At 42.5% G+C, this 12,961-nt stretch overlaps 1 pseudogene; it reads right to left on the bottom strand.

Moving 5' to 3' along the window:
- Positions 1–2,860: 2,860 nt before the first annotated feature.
- LOC130376259 (sodium-dependent neutral amino acid transporter B(0)AT3-like) lies at positions 2,861–11,103 on the bottom strand (annotated as a pseudogene).
- Between the last annotated feature and the right edge of the window lie 1,858 nt (positions 11,104–12,961).

Raw genomic sequence — 12,961 nt, 5'->3', positions numbered from 1 at the left:
ACACGCAGCCAATCTCCGTTCTCATAGGGCTGCCAGGAGTCCTGCCATGACTGCCCTTCACCGTCAGGCCCGTTTGCGCTGGTGTCGGCAACACGTGCACTGGAACCTGAACATGTGGAGGAACGCTATATTCAGTGATGAGTCCTGATTCTGCCTACGGCAGTTGGATTGCAGGGTCAAAGTGTGGAGAAGACGCGGAGAACGCAATGCTGATTGATGCATCGATAGAATAACATCTTTTGGTGGAGGCAGTGTGATGTTGTTGGGTGGCATCTCCCTCACTGGAAAAACGAGGCTTGTCATCATTGGAGGCAATCTCAATGCAGAGAGATATAGAGATGAGATTCTGCAACATATGTATGTATATATATGTATGTATGTATGTATGTATGTATGTATGTATGTATGTATGTATGTATGTATGTATTTATGTGTATATATATATATATATATACACATATGGGGGCCTATCATGGGCCAGTATAAAATATAAATAAAAAATAAATAAAATAAAAAATAAATAAAGAATAATATATATATATTTTTTTTTATGATAGGCCCCCCGATCGGCGTAGGCCCTGGGGCTTCAGCCCAGGCAAGCCCGTGCATTAAGGCGGCCTTGCACACGCACACGCACGCACACGCACGCACGCACACCCACCCAGTCCTCTGCACAGTGGGCAAGAATACTACTATCGGCACCCCCCCCTCCCTGAGCCCCCTACATGCCACCGGATGTAACTTGTTTCTCAAAACACGAAATATGGGGCATGTGATTAACTACTGATATTAACTGGGTTTTGCAAATACATACATAAGTTAATGTGTCTGTATGCATAAATTAATCCTTTATTTTATTGAGGCATTTCCAACTTCGAGGGCAATATAAGGCAAAATGACCCAAGCCCTGATTCACAGTTCCACTTCTACCAGAATCGGTCACTATCAAAGAGCTTAACAATGTCTCTCCCCTGCAGATCAACTCTGTGGAGGCCGTCAATTACTGCTAACTGACTGCTTCTATATATACACTAGCTTGGGCTTGTGAGGAACTGATTTCCAACAGCACAAAATCTAAATCCAGGTTTAAGGAATGCAAACGATTCCGTTTTACTTCTATTAGTACAATAAATTGAACAATAGGAAAGGGGCACACCAGTATAAATTTAGTTTTATACACATTTTCTTTGATTGCTTCAAGCTTATCCTGATTGTGTAGCATCATCTAAAATATCCCTGCCTATGTTAAAAATAATTTCCCTCCAGTCCACTGTCACATGACCTCCTCCGCCTGTCCCCCTGGTTCACAGGGAAGCGGTGTCTGGAGAGGCAGCTGGGGGACATCCGACTGGCCAGGGTCAGACAATTATAATTTTCAATACTTATAAAAGATTTTAAAAAAAATACCTCTCAAAGGCTACAAACCAATACATCTACATATATTTTAAATGTGTTCATATTATCTGTTAAACTTATTGAGGTGTAGTCACTTTTTCAAAGGTTACATATTATACCATGTGTGAGTGTGATTAGCGGTTAGGTTTAGGCTCATCACACTCACACCTGGAGGTATAATATGTCACCTTTAAACATTGTTTTGCCTTATTGCATTTCACATCTCCTGGTAGAGCCCATGCCAGCAATAAACACAATGTTTACAACCACTCACTAGGATCAGATGTTTGAGTCTACCTCACAAATACAACGCGTCCATGATGGGACGAATCAAAGCATAGCTCGGTCGATATAACCTCCATTTGTGAAAGAAATCAGGAAGCTGCATGAAAGATTAATTATTTTGGATTCAGCACACTTTTAATCCTTTCTGTAAAATGAGCATGATCTTTATTTTAATAATTTTTGACCCACGCCAACCCAGACACCTTTTATATTGGCTTTAAAATGTAGGGTTTTCCAGGAATTGTTGTTGTCGTTGCTCTTGGTTTGTGATACTAGTTTGTTTTGTTTCATTATCATCAAAGAATGGAACACAGAAACTCTGCTGCCTCATCCAATCACATCGAGTGTTGAATTTTTTTTTTTATTCCAAATAAATATGCACAGATGCTAGCTGTTATTATATTATAATATATAAATAAATGCGTACTGTTAAACACTATTAATCTTGTCTCCTTTCATCCAACCTCTGCAAGGAAAAATGTAGCTATCGCCGAACTAATCCATAACTCAAGTCAACACACATATACACACACATATAAATTATCACTATTAGACTATCATCCTAGATTGAAAACCCTTTAAGAAAACCTGATTCAATTAAATGACTCTTTGATTGATGTGCCTGACCCCTCACTAGACTTCAATTACTTTTTCAAACAAGGAAGTCAATTTTAATGAAAAAACTGAATTTTTCAGCGGTAATGCTATTTTACAGAATCACAGCAGGTAGATTATTTAGTAAGTTGTTTTATCGGTAAATTATAATTATAAGTATGTAACTTAATTATGAGACAAGAGAAGGGCAAGATTTTCCTAAAAAGGTCCCTGTATGATCACGTTTTTTATATCCAAAAACTCCTACTGTTATTATTATTTCAAAACATAATTTCAGCTCTTGAATCGTGGCATGATTATTTTTTTATAGAAAGCAGTAGTTGGACACACAAGTGTGAAAATTTAACATTGCAGACCTACTTGTAAACTATTTCCGCTGAAATTCAGAAGTAGTTATCCTCAACACTATAGGCCAAACCCAATACCACCTCATAGAGCCGACACAGCTGAATATATGAGACTATATTGATGAAGTCCACACATCCAAAGAAGCAATGCTAATTGGCCACCTCAAGACATGCATTTCATGTCATAGGCGGAAGTTCTCATAATTCCTGCTGCTGTTATTATGTTTCGATATCATAGCTGTTGTTGATGTAGGGATTGGTGCCAAAGCGTTTGGAGGACTTTCTGTTGAGTCCACAGCGAATGAGTCTGTAAATGGCAACCAGGGGGATGGAGATCACCGGAAACACAGAGAGGATGACAATGATGGCAAACACCCAGCCTGGGTAATCCTTTGCCTCTGTCTCGGGGAAATGGACCTGGGATAGAAACAAGCCAATAAATCAAATCCAATAAGTTGCTTTTACAATGACATTTTACTATGACAGTAACATTTTAAAATAAACGTACAACATTACCTTATTACGTAAATGTTATAAAAGAGTTGATCCTCAAACCACTTCGAAGCAACTGTTTTTGTCATGTCTTTCGTCTCTGATCGGTTCACTCACATAGTCAGGGTTCCATGCAGGATACTGTGGGTGCTCCTGGGTCTGAATAACCACATAGGCCAGAAACACCACCAGCAGGTACAGTGGACTGATAAACCTCCAGCAAACCCTCCAGAAGATGTTGGGTCTTTTCCCAGTCATGAAGAGGATGTCGTCACTAAACCTGCCCAGAGACATAGAACATGAATGTGATTAATAGAGTTCCTTTAGTTTTAACTGTATCCAACATGGGGCATGACCTATGTTTAGGGAATAAATTAATGCAAAAATGACGACTTCATATCTACCACCAAAAACAGACTAAAATAATGACAATCACGATTAATGCTAGAAGGAAATGGTTACTTTTGCATCCCGTAGAAATAGATGACTCCGATCAGCTCGAAGAAGGCGATGATGAGCAGTGGCACTGAGCCCACGTAGGTGTTGAAGATCTCCAGCCAGTAGTTCCCTGAGCCCAGGGTGAACACCAGGGCCACCAGGAAGGAGATCAGGCAAACACCAGCTTTGAGAGTTGAGAGAAGATATGGTGTAATTAAGTCCGGCACGGGTACTCCATTCGCTACATAGTCGGGCAGATTCGATAATAAATTACGGTCCTATGCTCTTTCCCTCTTTCCTCCAACGCACTTTGCTAGTCATTCATTTACTGTTACTTACAACCAATACATGTTAATATTTCACCTTGACTGAGAATTTGTAAGGTTTGATTCATGAACGATTAGTACAAAAATAACAAATCTTAACTATCAAATGTCTAAAATAGCGGGTAGAGTGAACTGCACCATGGGAATAGTAATGAGCCACACACCCTAATACGCATTGCTAGTTTTTTACCCTTGCTTTTCCTAGTTTTCTAAATTAAATCAAAATGAATTTCAATAAACTATTCTTGCGTCAAACATTGGATCAGCTGAATAAGTAAAAACGTACAAATTAAGTTTCTGGAAACGTAATTGAAAATTTCACAGGCAAAACTTTCTGAGTGACACTGAGTGACATCTTGGAGGGATGCCATGGTTTTAAGGGTATTTTTTCAGAAAAATGCACTTGGTCTGGCCAGAAGCATGACCAAAGTCAACCCTGCCTTAGCTGAATCTCTGAAGCTAAGCAGGTGTGGGCTTGGTTAGTACTTGATGGGAGACCAACTGGGAACACTGAGTTGCTGCTGGAAGTGGTATCGGGCCAATAGGTGGCACTCTTCCCTCTAGCCAAAAACATCAATCCCCGATGTCCCAGTGCAGTTACGGGGACTCTGTGCTATGGCGGGTGCCGTCCTTCGGAGGAGACGTAAAACCGAGGTCTTGACTCACTAAGGTCATAAAAGATCCCAGGGCACTGATCGCAAAGAGTAGTTGATTTGCCCCACCAGGCTCATTCAATCTGGCCCCCTAATCACCCCCCTGTATAATTGACTTATTCATTAATTCCCTCACTCTCCACCTCAAGCTTGTGTGTGGTGAGCGTTCTGACGCCGATTGGCTGCCTTGCATCACCCAAGTGGGTGCTACACACTGGGGGTGGTTAGAGAGGTCCCCCCCCCTTCACTGTAAGCGCTTTGAGTTTCCAGAAAAAAAAAAAGCGCTATATAAATTCAATGAATTATTATTATTATTATTTTCTTATCAAATAGCAGTGGTGCACTGCATACCTGTGACCAGCTCACTGGGGATCCACGTTGGCACCAGTTTTAGGTCCCGAATAGGGGTAAGAATGCCCTATATGTTTCCAAACGTGGAGGACAGGCCCAGGCTGAAGAGCATGACAAAGAACAGCACGGCCCAGACCTGAGAGCCCGGCATATTTATCACCGCTTCGGTGAACACAATGAACGCCAGGCCGGTACCAGACGCACTCTGAGAGAGGAGGATGTAAAGTATATGTTTATATCCTTATCACTGAATATTATTATCAGAATTATCTTCTATTGATTGGTCACTTAGTACCTGGTCAAGGAACTTTTGAAGGTCGCAGGACCTCAGTTTCACCTCTGCAACCTCATTTGGCCGTGTGCTGTTCAGATATTCAATCATCTGTTCGTAGTTGGCCAGTGTCATGTTCTGGTCTCCAATCACCAAGTGGTTGGTCAGAGATAAGATGTTGCTACAGATGAAATAACAATTTGTGTTATATCTACAGGCAAAAGAAAATTAAAGAAATTTGAAAGAGTAAACTTGAATTACCTCATGCGACAGGAGTTGTAATTGTTGGTGGCCTTGAAGCCCAGAATGGAGAAGATGGGAATGGCTGCATAAATAGATGTAATACTGTTGATCACACCCACCAGAACAGCATCTCGCTCACAGTTATTCCTGATTGGCATCCGGGAGAGAACACAGATAATTAACTCATTATCACCTTCTAATGTATTTTCTAGATGTCTCATTCACTTAATTACAGACCTGCATGTGTTTCCCAAAGATGGATGACATAGAACTGTTGCATTGCATTGGTTTAAGACCTCATTAATAGTACCATTAATATTAGCATTAACAAGGCAGGAAAGCATTAGAAAGCATAGAGTTAACATGGTTAGCATTAGCACGATTAGAATTATGAACCGGGCACCCACTTCTCAGGATTGTAACTGGAGAAGGCGATGAGACCTCCGAAAGCCAATGAGAGTGAGAAAAAGATTTGAGTGGCGGCGGCCAGCCACACCCGGGGATTCTTCAGCACGTTCCACTGGAGGAAGAGGTTTAGGAAGAACAAAACGACACATACAAAATCAAATCAAACATTCTCCCAAATGTGAGAAAGGCGGAAAGTTGTAATAACTTACATCAGGAGTGAAGAAGTAGATCAGGCCATCAGTGGATCCAGGCAGAGTGAGGCTTTGTATCAGGAATATAGTCAGCACCAGGTAGGGGAAGGTAGCTGTCACATATACTGCCTTGAAGAAATGAGCAACGGGCAACCTACTTCAATCACTTCAAGGATATGTCATTGAACGTAGGGTTCTCAAATCCAAATACTGCATTCCCCCTATAGTATAATAGCCCTGCTTGTGAATCATCACCCACCTTTCCCATGGTCTCGATGCCCCTGATGAAGCAGATATAAATCACACACCAGGCGGTGGCCAAGCAGATGACCAGCGTCCACTGCAGAGAGCCGCTGGTCTCGATGTCCGGGGTTATGTTCAGGGTCTGGCGGTACCAGAAGTAGTTAACCGGCGTGCTGTCCAAACATTCCTTGTTGAAGGCTGTTCATAGAGATCACCGGTTTAAATTTGGAAGAAAGGTTATTTGCTTCAAAATGTGATCAAGTCTTTCGCAAACTGCTGTTAGTAATAGTGCCCTGAGATACCTTGAGAACCTAACCCTAAGCAATGACCCACACATGCGGATGCACTTCCTGTTACCTGTAAAGTTGTCAACAAGTGGGCACTGACTCCAGGGCAGGGGTTCCTGGAATGAGTGGAAGAAGTACCAGAGCACCCAGGCCAGGATGGTATTGTAGTACAGGTTTGTTAGGAACGACACCGCCATGCTGGCTATGCCTGTGTAGCAGGCATGGGTACATTTGTAGCTACTCCTCCTAAATCTTTGGTCCATTTGGTTAAAAGTGTCAATGTGAGAAATGAATCAAGGTATATGTAATGACACGTGGTCAGACGATATATCTTAAGACGACCTACCGACTCCACCCAGGAAGGGGGAGATGTAGTTCCAGACACCGATGGCAGAAATGCGGAACCTCTGTCCGATGGCCAGCTCCAGGTAAAGCAGTGGAAGGCCCTCAAATACCAAGGCTATCAGGTAGGGGATGAGGAATGCACCTGGGTGGGGACATTTTTGAGACATTAGGCAGGAATGTAGAAACAGTAATGGACTCAGTCCTTAATATCTTGCACAAACAATACACACAATACACACAATACTCAGGTGTGCCCCGCCCCAACTTCGGACAGTCGGACCACATCTCCGTGTTCCTCTACCCCTCTTACAGGCAGCTCCTCAAACAGGTCCCTCCAGTAAGTAAAACCGTTAAAGTATGGAGCGAAGAGACTGATCTTGTGCTGCAGGACTGCTTTGACTACTGACTGGGATGTGTTTAAGACTGCTGCTGTGAGAGAGGACTGTACTGTGGACTTAGAGGAATATGCTTCACTGGTTACTGGCTACATCAGCACATGCATAGACATGCATGCATTGTCCCCACCAAGTGCTGCAAAACATACCCTAACCAAAAACCCTGGATTAACTGTGATGTACGGTCCATGCTGCATGCCCGCTCAACTGCATTTGCCTCTGGTGACGCTGAAGGCTACATAAAGGCCAGATATGACCTACGTAGATCCATCAGGGAAGCCAAGAGACAGTATAGAGTGAAGCTGGAGGGATACTACACCACCGCGGATCCACGGCGCATGTGGCAGGGCCCAGGGCTGGACTGGGACCAAAAAATGGCCCTGGCATTTTTGGCCATGGCAGCCCACTATGATTATTTATTCGACATGCGGAGGCACACAACATACCAGAGGATATATCTGCATATTGTGCTGTTTCAACAATTTAAAAAAAGCGCAGTAAAATATATGTATTATTTTATTAAGGCCTACACTAAAGTACGAGAGAGCACCCTAAAGTATGAGAGAGAGAGAAGGAGAGAGAGAGAGAGAGAGAGAGAGAGAGAGAGAGAGAGAGATTCTCCGCGCCTCCTTTACGTTTCTTCTCCATTTTTCTGTCAGTTAGTGACGTGACTGATTGACAGCCGAGGCCCAAGGGGCGGGACCTCGGCCCTCTGCTGTGTGTATAGGGCCAGGGCCAGCCCAGAACCAATCATAATGAGTTATGGCCTGGGCCAAAGTTTTATTGAACTTTCAGGTTAAGTTGACAGCCCGCACGACCGAGAGGGATGGAACGGACCTCGGCCCTCGGCTGTGTGACATGGCTGGGCCGGGCCCTTTAAAAAAAAAAAAAAGTCAACCTCAAGTAAACCTCGTCGGCCCAAAAAGGCCTGCAAGCCCACCGGGCATTGCCCGGTACGCCCGATGGCCAGTCCAGCCCTGGCAGGGCCTGCACCACATCACGGACTACCAGCAGCGGAGCAGGGGGGTCACAACCAGCCAAAGCACATTGCCAGATGAGCTGAATGAGTTCTACGCTCGCTTCGACGACCTCAACACCAACAGAGGGATTCTACCAACAGAGGCAGCAAAGACAAAACAAATCCCTGGAAAGCAGCAAGCCCTGACAATATCCCGGGCCGTGCACTGAGGGTCTGTTCAGCGGAGCTGGCTGAGGTGCTAACAGATATTTACAATCTGTCCCTCTCACAATCTTATGTGCCCACCTGCTTCAAGACCACCACCACTGTGCCCCTACCTAAGAAAAACACCATAACCTGCCTAAATGACTACCGTCCCATCGCACTCACTTCAATTGTGATGAAGTGTTTTGAGGGGATAATCATGTCCCACATTAAAAAGACCGTCCCGGACACCCTGGAACCCCTACAGTTTGCGTACCGTCGGAACCGGTCCACTGATGACGCAGTAAACACCCCCATCCACACAGCTCTCAAGCATCTCGAGAACAAGGATACGTATACATGTTTGAATGCTGTTTATCGACTACAGCTCAGCATTCACCACGGTCCTCCCAACCAGACTGGCTGAGAAGCTCCTCATCCTCGGATTATTATGATTATTGATCCAAGGAAGAGGAGAGACCAGCACAGTCCATTACCCATCGGCGAGACTCAGGTAGAGAGGGTGAATACCTTTGAATTCCTCGGCACCTACATCAGCTAAGGCCTCTCCTGGTCTCACAACACCAAGAAGTCTCAGCAGCGGCTGTACTTCTTAAGAAAGCTGAGGAAATTTGGACTGTCATCCAAACTCCTCAGCAACTTCTACAGATGTACAGTGGAGAACCTCCTGAGCAACTCCATCACAGTGTGGTTTGGAAACTGGACAGTACAGGAAAGGAAGGCTCTCCAACGTTTGATTAAAACTGCACAATACATCACCTTATATTTAACTGTTTTTGTTTAACTAAATTCTGCTCTTTGTACAGATTTTTTTAGTAGTTTAGAATTTCATTGCCCAGTGCAAACTATGTTTCCATTGTGTTTATGACAATAAACTATCTCGTATCTCTTGTATCTTGTATCTAAAATCTATCTATCTGTTTTATCAATAAAATGCCATTTTGTCTTTTTGAGTTTTGAGGGATGGGCAATTAGCATACTGACTGCAGCAATGTCCACCAGACCTGTGACCTGTGTAACCTGTGAATTCAATTTTAATTTCTATGGGACAACCAGAATTAATCGCTGAAGTGAACAGTTCTCCAAGTTAGGGGCCAGTTCAACTTGGTAACAGAAGCGAACTGTAGGCACATCAAGTCCCTGCTGAAGACGACGAGCATGTAGATGACCTTCCACAAGATGGTTTCTGACTGTTACTGCAAAAATGATTTGGTTGTGACAACCAGCTATTGCGTCAGCTGTCAGACGATCTGGCAGGAGAAAAAAGCCTGTTGTGGTGGTTTGGGCCCGGCGTGGTTAAAAGGGGTCTGCAGTTGTGCGGCTGGTTGGATAAACTGTCAAATTCGGAAATGACAATGGAGACGTCTTGTGGTTGAATTTAACATTAAGTTCACTGGTAACAGCTCTGGTGGACTCTCCTGCATTCAGCATGCCAATTGCCGATCCCTCAAAACGTGTGGAATCAAGCGACCTTTTATTGTAACTAGCACATGCACACCTGTGTCTACCTTTACTGTTTAACCAAATATTTTATTTATTTTGTTTCAACTCGTACAAAATAGGAGCGTGCAATATTTTTGGTGGTTAGGTTGGCAAATCAACTACATGGTCAGTTAGGCAACATGTAGTTGATTTGTTCGGTTAAGGGAATATAATTTCTTGGATAGAGTCTCCGAAGAAAACCATTTCTGGCAGCAAGCTCTTTCTGGCAGAAAGCCCTGAAGGCAAACGACTTCTTTATGCTAGTTTCAATTTCTGATGGAAGCAGTGTTTTAAGAAGGAAGGTAATTAACAACAGTCTTGCGGATAAAATTACATTACGTTTGAAATTGTATTACAGACTTCTGTTCATTTTGTTCGTTTTTTGTTGTGTGGTTAATGTGGGCAATGTCTTGTTTTGATCTAGGATACGTCTTACATTAATTTGGGTAATTGCATTTCTGCTTAGGTTGATGTACCGAGTTCAGGCAGATGACTAGTCCCACAACACTACATTTTTTATCAGATCAGCACTGCTTCTATTTTTGTGACAGTAGTAAGTCTGAAAGCTAATTGTGTACTAGTGTTACTTTTTGTAGAATATATCCATTATATATAATGATGTTTTAATGTGTATATAAATTGGAGACTACTGTTACTTGATATTTCTTTGATATACAGATTATTTATATTGTTTATTAAGCCTGAAATCGTACCAAACAATTGAAATCAACCCGTTCCATAATATCTACATTCTCTTTTTAGGAACGATATGGAACAACTGGGTAGAATTTTTAGGATTTAGCATCTTTGAAATATAATGAGTCTGCAACGATGTTGCAGACTCTGCAGACAGCCCCAAAAAAATGTTTTTAGTCATGGTGTTATTAATGATTGCTTTGGAGTATGTTGATTTATGTACGAATATATATACCATCACCCGCACTAACTTAGAGAAGAAAATGCAATGCTGCATGAACTATTCACAGAATTAAAATATAAAAAGTATCACCTTACCACCACCATAGATTTGGCACAGATAGGGAAAACGCCATACATTCCCAAGTCCAACCGCAAAGCCAATGCAGGACAGGAGATACTGGATTTTGTTGTCCCATTTAGGTCTCTCCTTTATCCCATCCACTGTTTTTCCCATGTTGAGATTAGTCCCAAATCCAGCGATGGAGTCCAAGTGGATTTTTAGTCAGACTCCCAGTCCAGTAGAGGGTCTTCTGTCCACTTAAGGCAAAGTAGCTTCAATGATGTTCAGTAGGTTTGTCCCTCTCTCCTCTGTTTGCTCACTGTCTCTTTCTGCCACTATCTCGCTCTCCCCTCTCTCTCTAAGTGGTTGTGCTCATAAGTTTTCGGATTTAAATACACAAGCCCATGTATAAAAGGTGAGGGGGGGATTTTTTGGTTTTATGAGTGTTAGTTATTGGTTGAACTGACCTTGGCAGTGCAAGTGGCATGGTGATGCATAATCAACCACTGGCTGGCTAAATGGCTAAATAGCAGAGGATTGGCTGATTAGCAGACGACTCTTGAAAAAGACTGCATTTCTAGAGTTGGCTGAATACATCTATTTAGCCTATTTAGCCTTTCTCTAATAACAAGGCTGTGGATAGGTGGTCTTTTTTTATCCATTGTAAGGTAGCAATAAATAATAATAATAATAATTTATCAGGTTTTTATAGCGCTTTTCTAAATACTCAAAGACGCTTTACAAATAAGAAAGGAATACATACAGACAGTACAGACAATCCAACAAAAGGGAAAAAAATAAACAACACCACAATATAGGCAACACATTAAGAGAGCGGGAGAGAGTGGAAGATGGCGGAGGATGATTTTTCAAATGTTGTAGGTGGTCCTGAAGAGATAGGTTTTAAGTTGACTTTTGAAGGAATAAAGTGTATCAGAGTTTCGGATGGCCGGAGGAAGGGAGTTCCAGAGGGTAGGGGCGGCGATGGCGAAGGCTCTGTCCCCAGGGTGCGATACTTGGTCTTGGTGATGGAGATGAGAAGGTTGGCATCAGCGGAGCGTAGGCGGCGAGTGGGGGAGTGGCGATGGAGGAGATCTGTTATGTACGAGGGTGCAAAGTTGTTAAGCGCTTTGTAGGTGGTGAGGAGAATCTTGAAATCGATGCGTTGTTTTTTTGGAAGCCAATGAAGTTGATGGAGGATGGGAGCCATGTGTTCTCTGGAGGGGGAGTTAGTAAGCAGTCGGGCAGCAGAGTTTCTTACATATTGTGATAGGACAATTTAACAGAGGGAATCTCTTTATTTTACATTAACTATAAGTTTGCATGCTTGTATGTTTTTTTCCCTCTACCATCGCTTCAAAGTGACGTTTGGACGTGGTTTAAGCAAAGACTGTATTAAGTGGCATTGACACTTAAACATATTCCTTTTAGTTTCGTTTTAAAAAATGTTTGCTTGGTCACGGGTTACAAATCATTATTCCTGTCTATATTCAATATCAAATTGTGTCTTTGGTTCATTATAAGTGAGAAACATGTATAGGGATCGGTTATAATTAGGGAGGACAGTTTCTCGAAAAATGTAGAATGTAGAAAAATCAAGAAAAAACGTCTCTCCCACGTCCCACCTCAATTCACTCCAGGATTTCAGTATCAGTCACTTGGCTACCAAGAAAGACCGGTCAATTTAAAAAATCCAAAAAAGGTCAGCCTGGTTTTGGGGGCCATATGCAACTGTTTAGTCCGCATATAGCAAGAACTGGTCTTTATGAACCTACTTATTCTCTTTTAAATGCTAATCCGAGCTGAGATTTTCCCCTTTTCAGTTTTAAGGACTGAGATATCTCAACTTACATGTCTATCAGCAAATAAGCTTCTGCTGGCATGTTTCTGGGCTTCATGTGAGCTGTTTTTCTCAAACTGCACATTGGTTCTGCCATGGTTCACAGCCGGGTACAACATACAATCAGTTTAACACAGATCCATGTTTGATACATTTGAGCGGCAATATGAATATCAAAATGTGGTTAAATAC

The sequence above is a fragment of the Gadus chalcogrammus genome, chromosome 22 (genome assembly GCF_026213295.1).
Source record: "Gadus chalcogrammus isolate NIFS_2021 chromosome 22, NIFS_Gcha_1.0, whole genome shotgun sequence".
Classification (NCBI taxonomy): domain Eukaryota; kingdom Metazoa; phylum Chordata; class Actinopteri; order Gadiformes; family Gadidae; genus Gadus; species Gadus chalcogrammus.
The sequence above is the reverse complement of the archived record's forward strand: the minus strand, read 5'-3'. Positions and strand labels throughout refer to the sequence as shown.